The 22483-nt window shown below is 46.7% G+C and overlaps 1 long non-coding RNA gene across 4 annotated transcripts; it reads left to right on the top strand.

Annotated features, from left to right (window-relative positions):
- Positions 1-159: 159 nt before the first annotated feature.
- LOC114812150 lies at positions 160-20694 on the top strand. Of its 4 annotated transcripts, XR_005660077.1 has the most exons (5): positions 160-396; positions 6473-7260; positions 9666-9783; positions 10464-10532; positions 20636-20694. It is a non-coding gene; the product is annotated as an uncharacterized LOC114812150 (long non-coding RNA). The 4 variants fall into 4 exon arrangements; XR_005660075.1 differs by lacking the exon at positions 160-396 and having other exon boundaries at positions 6344-7260; XR_003759794.2 differs by lacking the exons at positions 160-396; positions 20636-20694 and adding an exon at positions 20081-20411 and having other exon boundaries at positions 6344-7260.
- Positions 20695-22483: the final 1789 nt, after the last annotated feature.

The raw sequence follows: 22483 nt of genomic DNA, 5'->3' as shown, positions 1-22483 counted from the left end.
CCTTAGGGTGGCCTCCCTGAGAAGAAATCTGGGAGCCCCGTGGCTTCACAAGCTTGTCAGAGTTAAGCCAGCCATTAGAGCACATCCCAGGGGAAGAAAACCCCAGGAGCCCCGAGGCCTTGTCAAAAATGGGACTGCCGTTAAGGCGCCCGCCCTGAGAAGAAACTTTGGAGCCCCGTGGACTTCATGGCCTTGTCAAAGATGTATTAGAGCGCAGCCCAGAGAAGAAACCCCCGGGAGCCCCGAGCCTTGTCAAAGATGGGACTACCATTAGGGCACTGCCCAGAGAAGAAACCCCCCAGAGCCCCGAGGTCTTGACAAAGATGGGGCTGCCGTTGGGAGGCTTCCCTGAGAAGAAACTCTGAGAGCCCCGTGGCTTCCATGGCCTTGTCTGAGGTGGGCAGCAGTTAGGGGCGCGGCCCAGAGAAGAAAACCCTGGTAGCCCCGAGGCCTTGTCGAAGATTTGCGCTACCGGTTAAGGTGCCACCTTGGGAAGAAACTCTGGGAACCCCATGGCTTCGTGACCTTGTCTGAGATGGGCAGCCATTAGGGAGCGGCCCAGAGAAGAAACCCTAGGCAGCCCTGAAGCCTTGTCAAAGATGGGGCTGCCTTTAGGGTGCCTCCCTGAGAAGAAAATCTGGGAGCCCCGTGGCTTCACAAGCTTGTCAGAGTTAAGCAGCCATTAGAGCACAGCCCAGGAAAGAAACCCCAGGGAGCCCCGAGGCCTTGTCAAAAATGGGACTGCCGTTAAGGGCGCCGCCCTGAGAAGAAACTTTGGGAGCCCCGTATCTTCATGGCCTTGTCAAAGATGGGGCAGCCGTTAGGGAGTAGCCCAGAGAAGAAACCCCCGGGAGCCCCGGGGCCTTGTCAAAGAAGGGGCTGCTGTAAGGGTGCTCCCCTGGAAAGAAACTCTGGAAGCCGTCAACTCTACATCTAGGGCCATGGCTTCCAGTCCTTTTCATGTATGGGGCGCTGCTTGGACAAGAAACTCCAGGGACCCCCCCACCCACCAACTCCACAGTGACTAGGGCACCCCATTTCCTCAAAGTGGCCAGGGAGGCAAATACAGAGTGATAATAAATGCATTAACTAAGGAGGAAGAGGTAGGATGATGATGCTGATGATGACAACTTGGTTGGAGGGGTTTTGGAGAATAATACAAATAATATCATTGGTATTTGTGAAGCGCCTACTATGTGGTCAGGCACTGTGGGGTGGACACAAGCAAATCGGATGGGACACAGTCCCTTGTCCCATTTTGGGGCTCACAGTTTCGATCCCCATTTTACAGATGAGGTGATGCCTAGAGAACTGAAGTGGCCTGCCCAAGGTCACACAGCAGACAAGTGACAGAGCAGGAATTAGAACCCATGACCTTCTGACTCCCAGGCCTGGGCTCTATCCATTACGCCATACTGCTTCTAAGTCACTTCAGAGCAAAGCGGCTGGGTATTCAATTTCAAATTCTTCCTTTGGCAAATATCACCAGTATTCTCCCACTCAATTTTCGTGGAATAATTACAGCAAAACTGACCAAAGGTATTTTAGCAAAAATGACCAAATTATCCCACAGATCGCTTTCTTTTACAAACCCAAGAGTAGCTATCAGTCTAGTATTAATGTCCTGGAGGAAACTGCAGGGAAGGTTATACCCTAAAATGAGAAGTTTAGGTTAATATTCCTGGCATGAATGCTGTATGTTAAGTGGTTAGTATATACCAAACACCCCGCTAAATTCTGGGGTAGACGCAATAACATCAGAAACAGTTCCTGACCCAGATGGGGCTCACAGTCTAAAGGGGAGGGAGATCGGGTATCTAATTCCCATTTTACAGAAAAAGGAAGCTGAGATAAGAAGTTAAGCATTTTGCCCAAGTCACAGCAGGCAAGAGGAAGAACCTGGATTAGAACCTACTCTCCCGGACTCCCACTCCTGTTTCCTTTTTCTATTATGGTATTTTGTTAAGTGCTTGCAATGTGTCGAACACTGTTTTAAGCACCGTGTTAGGTACAAGCTAATTAAGATCCGGCACAGTCCCGGTGGCTTTCCACTAAGCCGCAACACTTCTTACCCTGGTGTCCCAAGGAGGGCTGCTACTGATGAGATTCCCTCTTGCCTAGATCTTCGTCTACCCAGACAGCTCAGTGTTTATAAACACTAGTACCCGGTAAGTGACGGCTGCCCCGTCCTTGTATACAATCTGCTCTCGGGGCTGTTTTGTGGTTGCTGGGGCGTTTGAAAGTGCAGATTAGAGAAAACTGAACAATACTGTCGCAAAAGAACTGCTATTTTGCCCCTTTCCCCTCCTCACACCACCTCTAGGAAGGTTACTGGTTTGGGTTTTACACGTCCCTAAGAAATTAAAATGTCCCAAGAATCTTTTTTTCTTACAAATAGCAGTTCAGATGTGTGGATTGGATCAGCGGAATCACCTAGGTCGAACCTCCGTTTGATTTATTCTGTGCCAGGGGACTTGGGCTCTGGACACAGAGATGAATTAAACAGAGGACATAAGAGCAGGTGCAGCCACTGATGGATAGGACTTGCAAAAAATGGCAATACTGAAACAGAGGTTCGCCTTTGGAAAGTAATGATTATGAAAAATTTTAACAAACCAAATGACTATGCACTTAAGTTCTTTGATACCCCAACCTCACAGTTCTTAGGTAAATATTCTTATTTTCAAATATTTTCCCCTACCCTAATATATTTTAATGCCTTTCTCTCCATTGTTGTCGTTCTTTCCCATAGCACTTAATACAGTGTTATACACACTGATTGATATGATAATAAAGAAGGGCTAGGTATTGACTCTAATAAATTCAATAAAAGCAATGTTCTCAGCCAAGACAAGGCTCACTAACATTTACTTATGCACTTATGAGTGCTTACTGTGTGCAGAATGTCATAACTAAGCGCTTGGGAGAGTACAATGTAACAGAGTTGGTAGACATGTTCCCCGCCCACAAGAGCTTACAGTCTAGAGGGAGAGACAGATATTAATGTAAATAAATTACAGATATGATCTTAAGTGCTTTGGGCCTGAGGAGGAGCGATGAAGGGAAAAAAATCCATGTTTAAGGAGTTGCAGAAGAAATGGGAGAAATCAAATGAGGCTTAGTTGGGAAGGCTTCTGGGTAGGAAGATGTGCTTTGAAAAAGGCTTTGAAGGTGGGGAGAGTGATCATCTGTCAGGTTTGAAGAAGGAGGGGATCCCAGACCAAGCAGCAGAATGAGGGTGAGGATCTGTCAGTGAGAGAGAGGAATCGAGGGTACAGTGGTAGGTTGGCATTAGAGGAGCGAAGGTTGTAGTAAGAAATCGGTGAGGGTAGGATGGGGCGAGCTGATTAGGTTCTTTAAAGCCGACGGTGAGGAATTCTGTTTGATGCAGAGGTGGAAGGCAGTCACTGGAGGCATTTGCAGAGGGGCTAAGGTGTTGAGATTTACAATGGAAAACTAACAGGGGTCCCCACTCTTGTATTTTCCTAAGGAGGCAGAGCTGACTAATGGAAAGAGCACGGCCCTGGAGTCCGAGGACCGTGGGTTCTAATATCCTCTCTGCCAGTTGCCTGCTGTGTGATCTTGCGCAAGACTTCTCTGTGCTTTAGTTCCCTCAACTGTAAAATGGAAATTCAATAACTGTCCTCCCTCCTACTTAACCTGAAGCAGGGACTGATGTCCGACCTGATTGGCTTTTATCTACCCCAGATCTTAGAACAGGGCTAGACAACATAATAATAAGAGAAGAATAGTCTATCAGATATAATTTTGAGTAGTTTGGGGCACAAAGAGAATACAGGGGAGTTACCAGAGCCTTCAGGGGTAAAGAAATTGGAAGTCCTTAGACAAAAAATTTCATGGCATAAGCTTTTCAGAGTCGGGTAGTTGGAGTTTCTCACTCAAGGCTGAGAAAGAAGAACTCTGCTGACTGGGGTTCTGACTCCCAGTGAAGAAAGAACCTTGGTGGGAGCTATATGGTGCTCATTACACTGTCCTCTTTTCCAAATAGGAATGTAAAATGATGTATATTTCAAGTTCCTAAAGCTGAATTGGAGTCAAAGCAGAGGGGTTAGTATAATGCCCTCTGGGCCTTACCCAGGGAAGAGTTTCAGGGGGGCACTCTGGGTTTTAGCACTAACAAAAACATTCCAAACTAATAAATATTGGTATCATATATATAGTGTTCTGACAGACTTTTGATTTTCACGGTTGCTAAATATTCCACAGAATTCACACCCCGTTCCAGAAATCTTGGCGTAGTCTATCCGTAAAATCTATAAGCTTTCTCAGTCCACGCATAACATGCTTGCGTCATTTAATTAGCAATGCACAACCTCCTTAGCTGAGTTTAAATAACTTTGGCGTTAGTGCTTGCGCCATGACATCCAAATAAAGGGAAGGTAAACCTTCTCAATCAAACAAGCAGATGAAATGACCAGTCTTTTGTCAAAGAAAGTCAGGTTCTCTACCTTCTATCCTCTAATGAGGTAGATCCTGGGACTTCTATCTGATTAATGGGCACTGGTTGGGGGCTTTGGGACTAAGACAAAAGGCAGAAAAACATCTTCTTCCAATGAATGGTGAATATCATGAGTCTAAGACTGTTCTCCCTCGCTAGTTTCCCCTCTAGATTGTAAATTCCTTGATGACAGGGACTGTACTCTCCCAACACATAGTACAGTGATTGGCACATAGTAAGCACTCAATAAATACCACTGACTGACTGATAGGAGTACAGGAACAATATGCCAAGATTTAACCGGGATAGCTTGAGTTTCAAAGGATGTACACAGGGCGATTTTAGAAAATCATAAAATTATCTTGAAATTAGGATTACCCTTTCCAACTAGTTAGCCTGCCTTGTCCCCCACCCACGGGACTGCCCTGTCTTCCTTTAAATGTTCTGGGATCTTCTGCATCTGGGACTTGTAGTATGAATGCACCACACTTTCCCCTCCATCTCCTGCTTGAATAAGAAGGAAAGTGGGCAAGCCAGGATTGGTTTCTCCATGTCCCAGTTTTCAACAAAAATAAAATCTGATGTCCCAGTTTTTGACAAAAAAAAAATAATGCGGTCAGTCTAAGTATGAAGCAAATGAAGACAAGGAATGAAAAGGCCAGTAATGCTCTGCCCCTACCTGGTATGGATCAGTTCACTGTCGGCCACATAAGATTGGGCTTCAGATAAATCAGGGAGATAAGATTTTAGGGGGTAGATACAAGCTAATCAGGTTGGACATGAGGCTCACAGTATTTATCCCCATTTTACAGCTGAGGTATCTGAAGCACAGAGAAATGAAGTGACTTACCCCAGGTCACACAGCAGACAAATGGCGGAACTGGGATTAGAACTCCCATCCCCGTGCTCTATCCAGTAGGCCATGCTGCTTCCAAGTCTGTTATTATTCTAATATCAGTAGTATTATTCTATTAGTAGTAGTAGTACCATTGAACATGCATATATACACAATGACTGAGGACTGTAAACTCATTATGGGCAGGGAATGTGTCTCCTAATTCTGTTGCAGTGAACTCTCCAAGAGCTTAGTACAGAGTTCCACATATAGTAGGTGCTCAGTACATACCATTGTTTTATTGATCGATTGATGAGTACAAATAAATCTTTAGGCACCAGAGGTGGCTGTGGGATTGAGAGGACTCAAAGCGCGGAGGATCTAATCGGGAAATCTTTCCTGGAGGAGGTCAGACCATCCCAAGCAGCAGTTACCAGTTGCGTGGTGGCAAGGTGACTCTGATAGCTCATGTAGATTCCGGGTACAGAGGGGCTCATGGCATCATAAGTTATGCCAACATTTTGTCATTCATGCATTCACTCAATAGTATTTATTGAGAGCTTAGAATGTGCAGAGCACTATACTAAGCGCTTGGAATTGTCGACTCGACAACAGATAGAGACAATCCCTGACCAGCGACGGGCTCACAGTCTAAACGGTTCTAAGCGCTCGGGTAGATACAAGGTAATCAGGTGGGACTCACAGCCTTTATCCCCCTTTACAGATGAGGTAACTGAGGCACAGAGAAGTTAAGCGACTTGCCCAAGGTCACACAGCTGACAAGTGGCAGAGCCAGGATTAGAACCCATGACCTCTGACTTCCAAGCCCGGGATCTTTCCACTGAGTCACGCTGCTTCTAATGTTGGTATTTGTTAAGCGTTTACGACGTGCCAAGCACTTTTCTAAGCACCGGGGTAGATGCAAGGTAATCAGGTTGTCCCACGTGGGGCTCGCAGTCTTTATCCCTATTTTACAGATGAGGGAACTGAGGCACAGAGAAGTTAAGTGACTTGCCCAAGGTCACACCGCTGACAAGTAGGGGAACTGGAATTAGAACCCATGACCTGTGACTCCCAAGCCCGGGCTCTTTCCACTAAGCCACGCTGCTTCTCTAGAGAGTTTCCGGTCCCCGCTAATTTTCCCCAACGCTTTTTATTTCTGTTCCTAATCCCTTTAGACAGGTGCTCTGCCTAACACTGGTCAAACATTCGACCACCCTTACAAGGAGCCAGTGGGGCCACCCTCATCAACTGCACCACCCGGTCGCGTCATGCCACCAACATAGCACGACATCAGCGGCTACCGAACATGCAGCTTAATGCAGTGACCTCATATGCGGTGAGCAAAAGTGACTCCATTTGGTAACGCGGAAGCCATCTTACGAGTGACCCTCATCTGACCCCGCGAACAGCAACACAGAAGGAGGAATTTGAGGAGGAACCGACAACGTAAAAGGAGGACCTTGAGGAGGCACTGGACCGTCTCGCAGTCGGCAGGAGAAAGACCGCCAGAGGTACGCGAGATAAGCTGTCCTGCGAAAAACCAGCCCGCGGGGTGGGCGCGGGGGGAGAGGTAGCCATCCCCCCCCCCCCCGGCTTTATCTGGTAATGGGTTTGAGACAGAAGCGGTGAATCAGGACCTGCCACGACCCCCCGAAGCAACCTTGAGTGGGTAAAGCAGGGAAGAACCAGATCCCCGCGGAGGGATGGAACAGCCGAAACAGGCGGGTGGTACCGCCCAAGAAGGCGGCCGAACGACTGAAACAAGTCGGTTGCAGTGAGCCAAGAACCGGACCCTCGGCGCCGGCGGCAGAAGACTCCCTGAGACCCGTGACGAGACCCCTCCGGCACGGCCGCCGGGATCCACCAAGGCTCGAGCCGGGACGACATGCTGCACGTGGCCAGATTCCTCCATCTTCTTCAACGTGGGACCGTCTGCACCGACTTGGGGAAAATAGTCAGGCAGGTAACTAATTGGGTGTGTGTGTGTGTGTGTGTGTGTATGCATTTCCCCCTTCAATTAGATGATTGAGAATTGAATAAGCCTTACAGGGGCGGTTAAAACCCTTAACCCTAAAACCCTTGAAGGTAAAACCCTTTACGGGGCGGTTAGGTGGTTTGATCTGTCAGGATCAGGGATGGACTTCTAGAATAAGTGCCTGATGGTGTGAGACAGGAGGGGACCTATAGAATAGGTACCTGATGGAACCAGGGACAGACTTAAAGAGTAAGTGCCTGACGGTGTGAGACAGGCTCATGACACTCACACACAACATTTTGCAGAGACGTGTTTCTCCGCTGTCGTGTTGACACCTCCGTGGTGACCCCTTGACTGAACGCTCCGGGTTGTTCAGGGACAGATGGAGGAGGAGGAGGAGGAGGAGGAGGAGGAAGAGGAGAAAAGTGCAAAGCCACCTCATTTGAGCTTGAGTCCACCTTTCTACATCCGGACCGAGACTCTGATTAACGCCCAACCATCGGATTATTCCTTTCCTGATGCCTTCTTTGAGAAAGACAGTGGCACCACCGCCTTTGAGAGAAGCCAAGTGGCAGCCATTTTTTAAATTGGCATTTATTATAATGATGGTGGGATTTACTCAGCGCTTACTATGTGCAAAACACTGTTCTAGGGGGATACAAGGTAATCAGGTTGTCCCGTGTGAACCTCACAGTTTTAATCCCCATTTTACAGATGAGGTAACTGAGGCACAAAGAAGTTAAGTGACTTGCCCAAAGTCACACAGCTGGCGAGCGGCGGAGCCGGGATTAGAACCCATGACCTCTGACTCCCAAGCCCGGGCTCTTTCCGCTGAGCCACGCTGCTCCTCTTATTATGTGCCTGGCACTCTACTGAGTGCTGGGATATGTACAGTTTGATTCGGTTGGACACAGTCCAAGATGATGGCTACAGTCTTAATCCCCATTTTACAGATGAGGTAACTGAGGTAACTGAGAGAAGTAACTTGCCTAAGATTACATAGCAGACAAGTGGCACAGCCGGGATTAGAACCCAGATGCGTCTGACTTCCAGGCCCATGATCTATCCACTCGGCCGTGCTGCTTTTTGACAAGGGCACCAGTACTGCCATCTCTGAGAAGGATAGGGGCTTGGAAAGACATCTTTAAGAAGGGTCCACACAAACGCTCCTTACCTTGAGGTGACCAATTAACTCACTGACCATTTGAAACTGGCCCTGGGCCTCACTTCTGAGGAATGGCGCGTGGAGGCAGGAATTGAGGGGGCAGGAGTCCGGTGCTCAAAATGAAAACAAAGAACATGAAGGGGTCCGGTGCCTTATCCATAGCAGGCAGCGGACAGACCCGATGAAAACTGGATAATAATAATAATAATTATGGTACTTGTTAAATGTTTACTATTTGCCAAGCACCATTCTAAGCGCTGGGGTAGATACAACTTAGGTTGGACAGAGTTCCTGTCCCACATGGGGCTCGTACTCAATACATAGGCTCACACCCTTAGTACCAGCGTGGCTCAGTGGAAAGAGCCTGGCTTGGGAGTCAGAGGTCGAGGGTTCAAATCCCGACTCTGCCACTTGTCAGATGGGTGACTGTGGGCGAGTCACTTCGCTTCTCGGTGCCTCAGTTACCTCATCTGTAAAATGGGGATTAACTGTGAGCCTCACGTGGGACGACCTGATTACCCTGTATCTCCCCCAGCGCTTAGAACAGTGCTCTGCACATAGTAAGCGCTTAACAAATACCAACATTATTAATAGGAATGGCCTCCTCGAGTGATGCCGAGACTTGAACTTCCTACAGAAGACTCACCAGAGGGTTCAGACTTGCAAATCTGTGTGGCAGGTTAGAGTGGAAAGTCAGTGTATTTAACAATGGAGAAGCGACTAGGTATGTAGAAGAATATTTTTGTCTGTGGGTTTCCAGTGGGTCTAAACTCCAGAGAGAACACAGGGTGAGCAGAAACTAGAGAAGGGTATTCATGTAAAAATAATGAAAAAAGTCGCTATCCAGTCAGGGCAGTTTTGAATATTCTTGGGGTCTTGTTGCACCATGATCTCCTGGACCAATCAGAACATCCACATGAGGATAATCAATCAATAGTATTTATCGAGCGCTTACTGCGTGCAGAATGCTGTACTAAGCGATTGGGATAAAACAATATACCAGCAGAGGATACACCCTCTCAAAGCAAGAATACCCTATTTCTTTGAGCTTGCCAAGTTTTTTCCTGGCCCGATTTAATGCAGTACACAAAGAATATACCCATTCAGTGTCATTTCTGGCAATCAATAGTATGTGTTGAGTGCTTACCGTGTGCAGAGAAAGAAGCAGTCTTACTGAGCGTTTATGTGCATATTATCATTAACGCTGTTCTCCTTATGACTTTTCCAGCCTGTGTAGTTGCACTACAACGATCTGAGGAGACCTAAAATGAGGAGGAGGAGAAGGAGGGGAAAGAGGAGAGAAGGAATACGATGAGAAGCAGGAGAAGAAGGAAGAGAAGGAAGAGGTGGAGGAGGAGGAGCAGGAGTTGGTTGTGGGCAGGGAATGTGTCTGTTGTTATATTGTACTCTCCCAAACGCTCAGTACAGTGCTTTGAACACAGTAAGGGCTCAATAAATACGATTGAACGAATGAATGAGAAGGAGGAGCAGAAGGAGGAGACAGAGGAGGAGGAGGAAGGTGCAAAGCCACCTCATTTCCTCATGAGCCCCACCTTTCTGCATCTGGACCAAGATCCAGGATCAAACCCAGACCCGGGTCTTCTTTTAGCACCTCCCACCACAGGCATCTTCAAATTATTAAGCCTTTATAACCCTGATGAAGCATATGATTCTGAAAATAAACAGCACCACAGAGCTCTTGGAAATTTTTAGAAGTTTAGATGCAGATAAGGCAAAGTCATTCAGTGTTTATGAGAAATGAATCACTGAATTCTAGGCTAGCTGGATGAACCAGTGGGTTACCAATGGGCAGCAGAATCGCCAAGAAGTTTCAAGAGAACAAAGAAAAGATAAAGTTAAGATGAAATGTATTATGAACAAAGCCGATCACAAACAATGTTGCTTGGTTTGGTTACAGGCAATTGAATGCATGGGTTTCATGAAATTGTTCTGTGTTGCTAAGTTCTTCTGGCAGACGACCCATTGTTTTTTTTTTTTACTTTGAGCAAAATAAGTTTTCTCCTAGGTGCCTGGTGAGATGCAAGCTGATATATTTCAGAAGGCGGGATCCCATTGTCTGACCCAGAGATTCAAAGTAGGTTCTCAATTTCAGCCTGGCAGCTGGTTCCTCAAGTCTGAGCTTGTTCTCATGTGTAGCACAGTGACTTTATTTTAGATGGCATCCTTGAGGAAAGGGCTTTAGAGTAGAGAAGTACCAAGATCAAATTGAATTAAGCAAAGAAAGTAAACAAACAAACATCGAGGGAACAACAAAGAGAAGCATTATGGCCTAGTGGGCCTGGGAGGCAGAGGACCTGGGTTCTAACCCAGCTCTGCCAAAAGAGAAGCAGCGTGGCTCAGTGGAAAGAGCCCGGGCTTGGGAGTCAGAGGTCGTGGGTTCGAATCCCGACTCTGCCCCTTGTCAGCTGTGTGACTGTGGGCAAGTCACTTCACTTCTCTCTGCCTCAGTTCCCTCATCTGGAAAATGGGGATGAAGACTGTGAACTTCGCGTGGGACAACCTCATTCCCCTGTATCTACCCCAGCACTTAGAACAGTGCTCTGCACGTAGTAAGCGCTTAACAAATACCAACATTATTATTATTATTATTATTACTTGCTATGTGACCTTGGGCAAGTCACTTAACATCTCTGTGCTTCAGTTACTTCATTTGTAAAATGAGGATTCAGTGCCTGATCACCTTCTTACTTAGACTGTGAGCCCCATAAGGTGTAACAGGGACTGTGTCCAACCTAATTCACTTGTATCTACCCCAGCGCATAGGGCAGTGTTTGACACAATAGTGAGCACTTAGCATGTACCATATAAAAAAAAAGTTGGGTTGTGAAGTCCAGCAAAAAGGCAAGGTGGAGGAGGCAGGAGGTTCCTGGTGAGGGGGGCATGGAAGTGGAAGAGTAAGTTCCTGAGAACAAAGGCAAAACTCTTCTGGTTCAACTAGTTCAGCCGCCCTAGAGCTCATATCTTTTAATGGGCTTGGGGCAGCTAAACCCGGGGACTCATTCTGGCCTTAAAGATCCTTCAGTGCCATGTGGAACAAAGGTATTTTTATATTTATTGTGCTGTCAGCCAGCTGGGACTGGGTGAGGCACTAAGAATAGCATCAGCACTCCATGCCCCCGTGGGAACATGACTGGCAGGGTGAAGAGGGCGAATGGCCCTGCGCAAACCACTAGCACTATAATCAGTTCCTTCCTGCACCCGAAATCTCAGGACCAAGGCTCACCTGGCACTCCTGAGATTTCATCATCATCAAGAATAGCACTGGGGCAGGGGAGGATCCTTGAGGAAGGGGTTGAATAATGATAATAATAACGGCACTATGTGCCAAGCACTATTCTGAGTTCCCTATTTTACAGATGAAGGAACCGAGACAGGGAGAAGTGAAGTGACTTATCCAGGGTCACACAGCAGACAAGTGGCAGAGCCAGGGTTAGAAGCCAGGGCCTTCTGACTCCAAGGCCCGTGCTCTATCCCCTAAGCCATTCTGCTTCCCCGCATGACACAGGGCAGGTCAGCAGTCCTCGGCAGATGAGTTCAAGGAGTGGATGGGATCCCAGCTTGCTACGCCAGGGTTCCACGAACCACTGAAAAGCAACAGGATAGCTAGGGTCAGACGGGAGGATCACGAGGTGGGAAAGGAAGTTAAGAGAGGATTTTTGAATCTGGATGGATATACGGCCACGGAGGATCCTCTCAAACTGGACTTGAAATGAATCCGGAATCACCACTGAGAAGATAAAATAATACGATAAGGTAAGATAAGGTTAGGTAATTAGTTGAAGTGGAGAGGGACTTCAGAAGTTTCTGTAAGATTTTGAGGGCTGCACAAGATAGACAAAATTATTTTGGCCTTCGTTGAAGGAAGAAATTGTGTTGCTTCCATACCAATTTAGAGCATGTGCAGACATAACAAACCGCTACTAAAAGAAACGCATATTCTCATGTGATACGGTGACTTTTAATGCATGCCCACACACATAAATATTCAAATAATGTCCTTTAGACTTGAAGAAGACATCACCTATGTTGCAATTTGCCTTACTGGAGTGAAAGTGTGTGAGAGTGTGTGTGTGTCTGAAAAGGCCAGTGCCAGACCCACAGTCAATCAATTAATCAATCTTTATTATTAAGCACTTACTGAGTGCAAATCCCAGATCTGCCACTTGTCAGCTGTGTGACTGTGGGCAAGTCACTTCACTTCTCTGTGCCTCAGTTACCTCATCTGTAAAATGGGGATTAAGACTGTGAGCCTCATGTGGGACAACCTGATTACTACCCTGTATCTCCCCCAGCGCTTAGAACAGTGCTCTGCACATAGTAAGCGCTTAACAAATACCAACATTATTAATGTAGATATGAATGAAGACATTCTGTCCTGTAGACTTACTGTCTACAAGAGAGAACGTAGGCACGATCCCTGAGCTCAAACTTACAGTCTTGTCAGGGAAACAGACATTAAAATAAATTACTGGTGAGAGAAGTAAGGTTGTCCCTCGGCATATTGTCACATTCTTTGTTTGCGGGCCCGGTGATATCTTCAATTTTGCCCCTTTGTCTAATAATAATACTAGTTCATTCAATCGTATTTATTGAGCGCTTACTGTGTACTAAATACTTGGGAGAGCCCAATTTAACAACAAATAGACACATCCCTGCCCTCAACGAGCTCGCAGTCTAGCCGGGGAGACAGACATTAATATAGATAAAGAAATAAATAGGTAAATAAATACATAAATCACAAATATATACATATGTCTGTGGGGATGGGAGGGAGGATGATCCCGTGACTACCTTTCGATAGGATGGGGAGGCAGGCGAGAGATGACCCAAGCAGTTAGTAAGCTGTTAGAAGCTGTTAGTTACTTAGTCAGTTAGCTATTAGTTCCCTTTAAAGGTGGGCATTGAAAGCATCATCCCAGTTTCCCCACAAGAATTTGCTCCTGTTAGTAGCTTCAGCTTGCTTTCTTTGGTATCCTGTTGGAGTCCCGGGCGTCTTTTCCACTCCCCCAAACCGGCGACCTTTCCTCCTGCCGGTGTGACCTTGGGAGATTTATCATTAATGCGGCGACGGGCTGGTCGAGGTAGGAACGTTGGGCTCTTTCCGCTGGAACGTACAGTGACTCCCTGCGCCCTGAATCGTATTCAAAGCTACTGCAACCCGGTCCCGAGAGCCCCGTGTTTTTGGAGCCTGCGTTTATGGTGTTGTCTTAGGCAACCGGCCAGAACTGGGGCACCTTACCCTGGTTTTCACATCACAGCCAGCCAAAGGCAGCAACTGTGAAGTGCGACCATTCAAGGAGATAATGAGGATTTCAAGATCCTCTGCCTCGTAGGAACTTCCAGTTAAGAAAAGCAGAAATACCTCCCTCTCCGAGAAGAATGCTAAATCTGGCGTTTTACTTCCTGCTAGGCAGTGGGGGCTTTTAGTGAATCCAGTCTGTGGGGCTGACTGGCAACATGGATTTACTGAGTGTCTGAAGGAGAAGGAGGAGGAGGAGGTTTGGAATCAGGTGGGAAGTGGAGGAGGGAGAAAGTGAAATATTGCCAAAAACTAAACTCCCCAGTTCCACTCATTGAATTCCAGAGGTTCCATAAATCCAAATCAACCAGGCAACCATCTCAATCCTCAAAGAATCTCATTAAAAGATTAGAGGTTAAGCCGTCAAACCCAGGTAGAGTTAGGGAGACTGTAAGCCCCTCAGTGGGCAGGGATTGTCTCTGTCTCTTGCCGAATTGTACATTCCAAGCGCTTAGTCCAGTGCTATGTACATAGTAAGTGCTCAATAAATACTACTGAATGAATGATAGGCATCATTAATTGGTTTTGTTGACAATTCCACTCTCAAGGGCTGAATGGCAGTAGACGATTGATGTGTCGACAGTTTACCTTCAGGAATTTGACTCCTAAAGACGTGTTATAAAGCCCCCACTTTGTGCCGAGCCCCATCTATAATTTCTTTTATGTCCCCTCTCACAGACTCCGAGCTCTCTGAGGGCAGAGATCCTGGCCAACAACTCTATTGCATCAGTATGGTGTTTTGCACCCAGAAAGCACTCAGTAAATACCATTGACTGATAGGTAGTTGGAATCATTGTTAGGGAATAAACCTTCCCTCCCCTGAAGGGATTGGCAGTGGCACTTATGCATTTACCTATTTAAACTTTCCCTCAGCCCTTAGGTACATTTGCATGTTTGATTGAACAGACTTTATTCTGATTACTCCATTTGAAAATATTTTTATGGCTGTCTCCCTTGCGTAAGCTCCTTGTGGGCAGGGAACGTGTCTTATGCTTCACTTGTTCAGTCAATCAATCAATTGTGTTTACTGATCATTTACTGTGTGCAAAGCACTGTACTAAGCACTTGGGAGAGTAGACTATAACAATATAAGAGACATATTGGTAGACACATTCCTTGCCCATAAAGAGCTTACAGTCTAGAGGGGGAGACAGACATTAACATAAATAAATTATTATTAAGGCATTTATTACAGGGCATTGCCCCCAGTGGGCACTCAATAAATAATAATTACTATTATTAATATGGTACTTGTTAAGCACTCACTCTGGGGTAGCACTGGGATAGATACAAGTGAATCAGGTTGGACACAGTCCCTGTCCCACATGGGGCTCACACTCTTACACCCATTTTACAGATAAGGTAACCGAGGCACAGAGAAGTTAAGTGACTTGCCCAAGGTCACACAGCAGACAGGTGGCAGACCCAGGATTAGAACCCAGGGCCTTCTGACTCCCAGGCCTGTGCTCTATCCACTAAGCCAGGCTGCTTCTCAGTAGTACATAATACGACTTGAGCTAAACATCCAAGCAATTGTGGAACTGAGGTGGAGCAGTAATTCGCAAATCGATTTTGAGGGCAAGCGGATGAGATGATTAGGGTGATGTCATCCAGTTTTCGGCCGGTTTATATCCTGGCTGGTCTCGGTACAGCACCCGACGCTTTCATGCCCAGTCTTTATTTCACTGTCAGGGCCGAGTCTCCTCCACAGAGGTGACCGCTTAGCGGTTCTGTGATTCAGAAGCAGCGGCAGAGTTTCTTCATTCATTCCATCAATTCATTCGATCGTACTTATTGAGCACTTACTGTGTGCAAAGCACTGTACTAAGCTCTTCAGACCTGGGAGGAGAAGGAGAAGGTTCTGGAGGGCTTGGGGAGGTCTCAGAGAAATGCTTTGAAATATAGGAGTAGCTCCATAAAATGGCAGCTGTAACGTTATCCCGTTACGCTGTGTGCCCGGCTAAATGCGTGTGATGTAAAGTGTCTCCTTGACCAATATTTGGGAGGGCCATTCGTGGTCACCCTAGTTGTGATCCTTTCTACTTTCCTTTCTAGTTTACCTTCACCGCTACATCGTCGCGAGGTTCTGTTTTCATCTCAAGAGCGTAACCTCTTTGTGGGCAGGGAAAGTGTCACTTGCATTTTTTGTACTTCCCAAGGGTTTAGAACAGTACTAACAGTATGTTATCTTTTCTGTACATGGTCTAAATTGGAAAGGAAACAAAACAAGTTTATTTCTTCGATGAAATCTTATAGTTGACTAATGATAATAATTAGTAGCATTGAAAAGTGCTTACTATGTGTCAAGCACAGATCTAAGTACCAGCCCGTGTCCAACGTGATTAACTTGGATCAGTCCAGCACTTGACACAACACAGTGCTTGACACATAGTAAGCACTTAAATGCTAAGTATTATTATCGTTATTATTATTATTACAATTTAGTGGCAGTGTGACCAGTGGAAAGAGCATGGGCCTGAGAGTCTGAAGACCAGTGTTCTAATCCCTGCTCCGCCATTTTACCTGCCGTGTGGCCTTGGGCAGGTCACTTATCTTCTCTGTGTTTCAGTTCCCTCATCTGCGAAATGGGGATTCAATACCTGTTCTCCCTCCTCTTTAGACTGCGAGCCCCAAGTGACACCTGGTTATCTTGTATCTACCCCAAGCTTATGACAGTGCTCGGCACATAGAAAACACCTAACGAATACCACAATTATTCTATCTCCAAGTCCTAAAGAGACTCATTTCAAGATAGGCAAGAAACATTTGGCCTTGAACCCAGAGGCCTTGGCGGAGAAACTCATCTAAGGACCCTGGACAAGCCACTTCCTGGGCTTATAAATCAATCAGTTTTATTTACTGAGTGCTTACTCCGTGCAGAGTATTATACTAAGAGCTTAGGTGGATATAATGTAACAGAACTGGCAGACGTTTCCTACCCTCACCTCTTCCAAGAGGCCTTCCAGACTGAGCTACCCCTTTTCCCTCTGCTCCCTCTCTGCTCCCCCTCTGCCCTCTGCTCCCACCCTCTTCCCCCTTTCACCTCCCCTCGGCTAAGCCCCCTTTCCCTCTTCTCCTCCCCTCAGCACTGTGCTCATTTGTATATATTTTTATTACCCTATTTATTTTGTTAATGAGGTGCACATCCCCTCGATTCTATTTATCGTGATTGTGTTGTCTTGTTTTGGTCCATCCCAGTGGGCAGGGATGGTCTCCATCTGTTAACGAATTGTCCATTCCAAGCGCTTAGTACAGTGCTCTGCACAGAGTAAGCGCTCAATCAATACTATTGGATGAATGAATTCCCAAAAGGATCTTACAGCCTAGAGGAATACCTCAAGGACTTTCTGAGGATTGTTTACCCATCCAGACATAACAGCTTCTGGTCTTTCTGGCTGCCAGTGGCCTAATCCACTCACTCTCCCTTTCTAGGAAATATTGGTCAAGTTCAACCTCTTCTGTCTCCAGCCCTTTGCTAGATCTTTCCTCCCAAGAAGCTGGAACACCCCACCTGACCTGAAAATTGAAAACATCGGTCTGAGCTCAATCTCTGGGCCAAACTCTCTCCTCTTCAGTATCTCCCCACTGTCAAACAGCTCCCAGACACTTTCTTCTCTCCTCCTCTAATAATAATGTTGGTATTTGTTAAGCGCTTACTATGTGCAGGGCACTGTTCTAAGCACTGGGGTAGACACAGGGGAATCAGGTTGTCCCACATGGGGCTCACAGTCTTAACCCCCATTTTACAGATGAGGTAACTGAGGCACGGAGAAGTTAAGTGACTTGCCCACAGTCACACAGCTGACAAGTGGCGGAGCCGGGATTCGAACCCATGACCTCCAACTCCAAAACCCGTGCTCTTTCCACTGAGCCACGCTGCTTCACCTAGGCATGAGACACTCACGTCTCTAGGCATGAGACAGGTGAGCGGAGAGGTGTGCCGCATATTGGGGAGCCCTGACGCTTCCAGCTGAATGCTCCCTACTAGAGGTAGCAGGATTTGCCTGGCCACTTTGGTAAGGGGAAATGTCTCTGCTGGCTCACGGCTGGGAAAGGGGATTTGTACAGTAAGAAGAACCTCTCTGTTAGAGTCTAGGGAGTTTTGTCCCGAGAAAATGTCATAGAATTACTAGTGTCGCATCTCCTCTAAGACGCCTTCCCTCTTAAGCCCTCTTTTCCCCAGCTCGCCCTCCCTTCGTGTGCCGGCTTTGACGCCTCAATGTGTGACCTTTGGACCCTTGATAGTCTCCACATCCCCAAGCCCACGGCACTTCTATACACATCTTTATATATTATAAATAACTTACTTATTCATATTAATTCCCGCCTCTCCCTCTTGACCGCAAGCTTGTTATGGACAGGGAACCTGACCGCTAATTCCGTTGTACTGTACTCTCCCAAGCACTTAAAGGGCTCTACACGTAATAAGTGCTCAATAAATACCATTGATTAATTGATTTTTACTTGGGCTGTTGGCGTTCTGGTAACTGATCAGGGTTTCTTCATTGAAAACAGTCCAGAAGTGTGAAGTCCACTGGGGTTGAATTATTTGCGCACTTGCTGCAGGGAAGCAATAATAATAGTAATAATGTTGGTATTTAAGTGCTTACTATGTGCAGAGCACTGTTCTAAGCGCTGAGGTAGATACAGGGTCATCAGGTTGTCCCAAGTGAGGCTCACAATCTTAATCCCCATTTTACAGATGAAGTAATTGAGGCACAGAGAAGTTTAGTGACTCGCCCACAGTCACACAGCTGACAAGGGGCAGCATGGCGTAGTGGATAGAGCCCGGGCCTGAGAGTCAGAAGGTCATGAGTTCTAATCCCAGCTCTGCTCTTGTCTGCTGTGTGACCTTGAACAAGTCACTTCACTTCTCTGTGCCTCAGTTGCCTCATCTGTAAAATGGAGATTGAGACCGTGAGTCCCATTTGCTCGAATCCACTCCATCGTTTAGTACAGTGCCTGTCACATAGTAAGCGCTTAGAAAATACAGTAATTACTATATTATTACCTGATGTCAGAATCAGGTTAAGGCAATGGCGGATTGGCTATGAGACGTGTGCAGGCTTCACTAAAATTGCTTTGAGGGAAGAGGCTTGAAATTTATGTGGGAGGAGGCAGTCTCGTGGAGAAGCAGTGTAGCTTGGTGGAAAGAGCCCGGGCTTGGGAATCAGAGGTCGTGGGTTCTAATCCCGACTCTACCACTTGTCTGCTTTGTGACCTTGGTCAAGCTACTTAACTTCTCTGAGTCTGTTACCTCATCTGTAAAATGGGGATTAAGATTGTGAGCCCCATGTGGGTCAACCTGATTACCTTGGATCTACCCCAGCGCTTAGAACAGTGCTTGGCACATAGTAACCGCTTAACAAATACCATTATTATTATTAATAGTCCCAAGGGGGCCCTTTGGAGCTGGGGAGGAGTTCATTTCTAAGCAAATGAAACTGGTCAAAATAGGCACAAGATAAATGATGATTAAAACCGACTTTGGAAGTTTGGTGTCAAGAATGTGGCTCTAGACTGACAGGTGGCGTTCAGAGAGTCTCCATGGGCAACTGGAGTCTTGTCCGGAATGCCCGTCTTGAAATAAATGGCAATAAATGGTCAGTGGTTACCATTTTCATCTGTAAAATCGGCATTATAATAATAATGTTGGAATTTGTTAGGCACTTACTACATGCCAAGCACTGTTCTAAGCGCTGGGGGAGATTCAAGGTGATCAGGTTGTCCCACGTGGGGCTCCCCGTCTTCATCCCCATTTTCCAGATGAGGGAACTGAGGCCCGGAGAAGTGAAGTGACTTGCCTAAAGTCACACAGCAGACAAGTGGCAGAGCTGGAATTAGAACCCACGACCTGACTCCCCAGCCCGGCCTCATGCCACTAAGCCACGTGGGACAACCTGATCACCTTGCATTCATTCATTCAATAGGATTTATTGAGCGCTTACTATGTGCAGAGCACTGTTCTAAGCGCTTGGAATATACAATTGGGCAACAGAGCACTGTTCTAAGCGCTGGGGAAGAGACTGTAAGCCCGTCATTGGGCAGGGATTGTCTCTATCTGTTGCCCAATTGTATATTCCAAGCGCTCAGTACAGTGCTCTGCACACAGTAAGCGCTTAACAAATGCCAACATTCTTTTTCTTATTTAAATACTTTTGAAAAATAAGATCAAAAATAAATTGGAGCGGGGCCCTGGGGAGACGGGGCGCCGCCAGCAGGGGGCGGCAGAGACTACAACCCCCTCTTAGTGATGAAACGCCGGTTTGGTTCATTTTCCTGGTTTGAGCAAACTCCTAAATTGGGATTTTTTTTTCCTTTAGCCAGGAAAACTATCATGGACTCGATCCCCTACTTCTTCTCGCCAAAACAAGAAAAAGATAAGTTAGCCAAAGAAACCACTAGGCAGGGCGCAAAGACATTTTACTCAAAACTGCACACACTCTATTATTTCCCAACCTAACATTTCTATCTTGGAGCTTCAGCGGCTGTCAGATATATCATCATTCCCATCCTCGAAAGAATGAGCTGGAGGACATTTCCGAGGGTTCATCGGTACCTAAAAGAGCTGTCTGCCAGGCTGCTTTAGCTTGATTCTATTTATCGTGATTAAGTTGTCTTGTTTTTGTCCCTCTGTGTCCCCCCCCATTAGACTGTGAGCCCGACATTGGGCAGGGATGGTCTCTATCTGTTGCCGAATTGTACATTCCAAGCACTTAGTACAGTGCTCTGCACATAGTAAGCGCTCAATACATACTATTGAATTGAATGATTTTGTTGAGCGAGAAACCACCGATTGTAATTCTGACGTTTTATTCGTGACCATTTTATAGCTGAAATAACTCGATACCAATATTTTATAGTGTTTTCTTTTTCAGAATATACATGTGAGGGCATCTATGACAGAGGCAGCCAAACTGGGACTTGTGAACCACAGGCAAGTGTTCTTCGCTTTTCTTGTGGTATTTGTTAAGCACTTATTATCTGCCAAGCACCAGTGTAGATAAAAGAGTCAAGTGGGACACAGTCCCTATCCCTCCTAGGGCTCACATTCTTAATCCCCATTTTACAGGTGAGGTGACTGAGGTGCAGAGAAATTAAATGACTTGCCCAAGGTCACACAGCAGACAAGTGGCCAAGTCAGGATTAGAACCCTCCCTCCTCACCTCCGCCAAACTCTCTTCCCCTCTTCAGAGCCCTACTGAGAGCTCACCTCCTCCAAGAGGCCTTCCCAGACTGAGCTTCCCCTTTTCCCTCTGCTCCCTCTCTGCTCCCCCTTCACCTCCCCTCAGCTAGGCCCCCTTTCCCTCTGCTCCTCCCGCCCCCCTTCCCCTCAGCACTATGCTCATTTGTATATATTTTTATTCCCCTATTTATTTTGTTAATGAGGGGTCCATCCCCTTGATTCTATTTATTGCGATTAAGTCGTCTTGTTTTTGTCCATCTGTCTCCCCCGATTCGACTGTAAGCCCACCATTGGGGATGGATTGTCTCTATCTGTTGCTGAATTGTACATTCCAAGCGCTTAGTACAGTGGTCTGCACATAGTAAGCGCTCAATAGAATGAATGAACCCAGGTCATCTGATTCCCAAGCCAGTGCTCTTTTCATTAGGCCACGCTACTTCTCACTTCCTTTTTTCTCCTTATTTTGCACCTTGAGGGGAGAAGTTAGAGAACTTCTTAGTTTGTGGCTGGCTCTTCACCATGGCTGACGGAGTGCAGAGCGCTACAGCTCCAGGCCTGTCACTGCCAGAGCCCCTGGGTGGGACTGAGGCATGCGGCTCCACCCCAGCCCCAGCTGACTCTTGCTCACTGCCATCACCAACCCCCGCACAGCTGGGGATACCTGTTCTTCATTGCTCCCCTCAAGTTTTTTCCCAGAAGGAACACCTGTTCTCTGCAGTTTACAACCCTTCTCCTCTCCCAGGCAAGCCCTGCTCTTCCCTACTAGTTGCCATCCCTTCCAAAATTCCGGAAACGCTTACTCTCTGCCGCTTTTAATCGTTAGGCTCCAGGCTGTATCGTCCTTTTGGTCTGTGGCTCTTCAGTTCATGAATCGTGGCCACCCCTACTCTATCCGGTCTCGTCGTCCCTGGTAATCCATGCTTTGAAGCTGCAGTGCATGAGGATGCTTGAAAAGGCTGATTCGTGGCTAGGAGTCCTTTAACAATAATAATGTTGGTATTTGTTAAGTGCTTACTATATGCCGAGCACTGTTCTAAGCACTGGGGTAGATACAGGGGAATCAGGTTGTCCCTTGTGAGGCTCACGGTCTTCATCCCCATTTTACAGATGAGGAAACTGAGGCCCAGAGAAGTTAAGTGACTTGCCCAAAATCACACAGCTGACAAGCTGCAGAGCCAGGATGAGAACCCATGACCTCTGACTCCCAAGCCCGTGCTCTTTCCACTGAGCCACGCTGCTTCTCAAATTGAGTCCTCTGCTAACCTGGGTAGTCTGTCATTAATTTAGTCTGATGAAGACAAAGCTTTATCAGAGCTCTCCTGACATGTTCTGCCAACTCTGTTATGCTGTACTCCCCCGAGTGCTTAGAACGATGCTCTGCACACACTGAGTGCTCAATAGATACAGTTGATTAAATCGACTTGCTGGGTGGTGTTTTTTGAGCATTGTGAGTCTCAGGAGGCTCACCCTGTAAAAGCGGGGCTATGAGGTCAGCAAAGAACCCTGGAGGAAAGATGGAAATAAAGGCAGGTTGAAAACG

Source organism: Ornithorhynchus anatinus, chromosome 5 (assembly GCF_004115215.2).
Source record: "Ornithorhynchus anatinus isolate Pmale09 chromosome 5, mOrnAna1.pri.v4, whole genome shotgun sequence".
Taxonomy (NCBI): domain Eukaryota; kingdom Metazoa; phylum Chordata; class Mammalia; order Monotremata; family Ornithorhynchidae; genus Ornithorhynchus; species Ornithorhynchus anatinus.
Note: the sequence above shows the minus strand (reverse complement) of the source record. Positions and strands in the feature narration are given on the sequence as shown.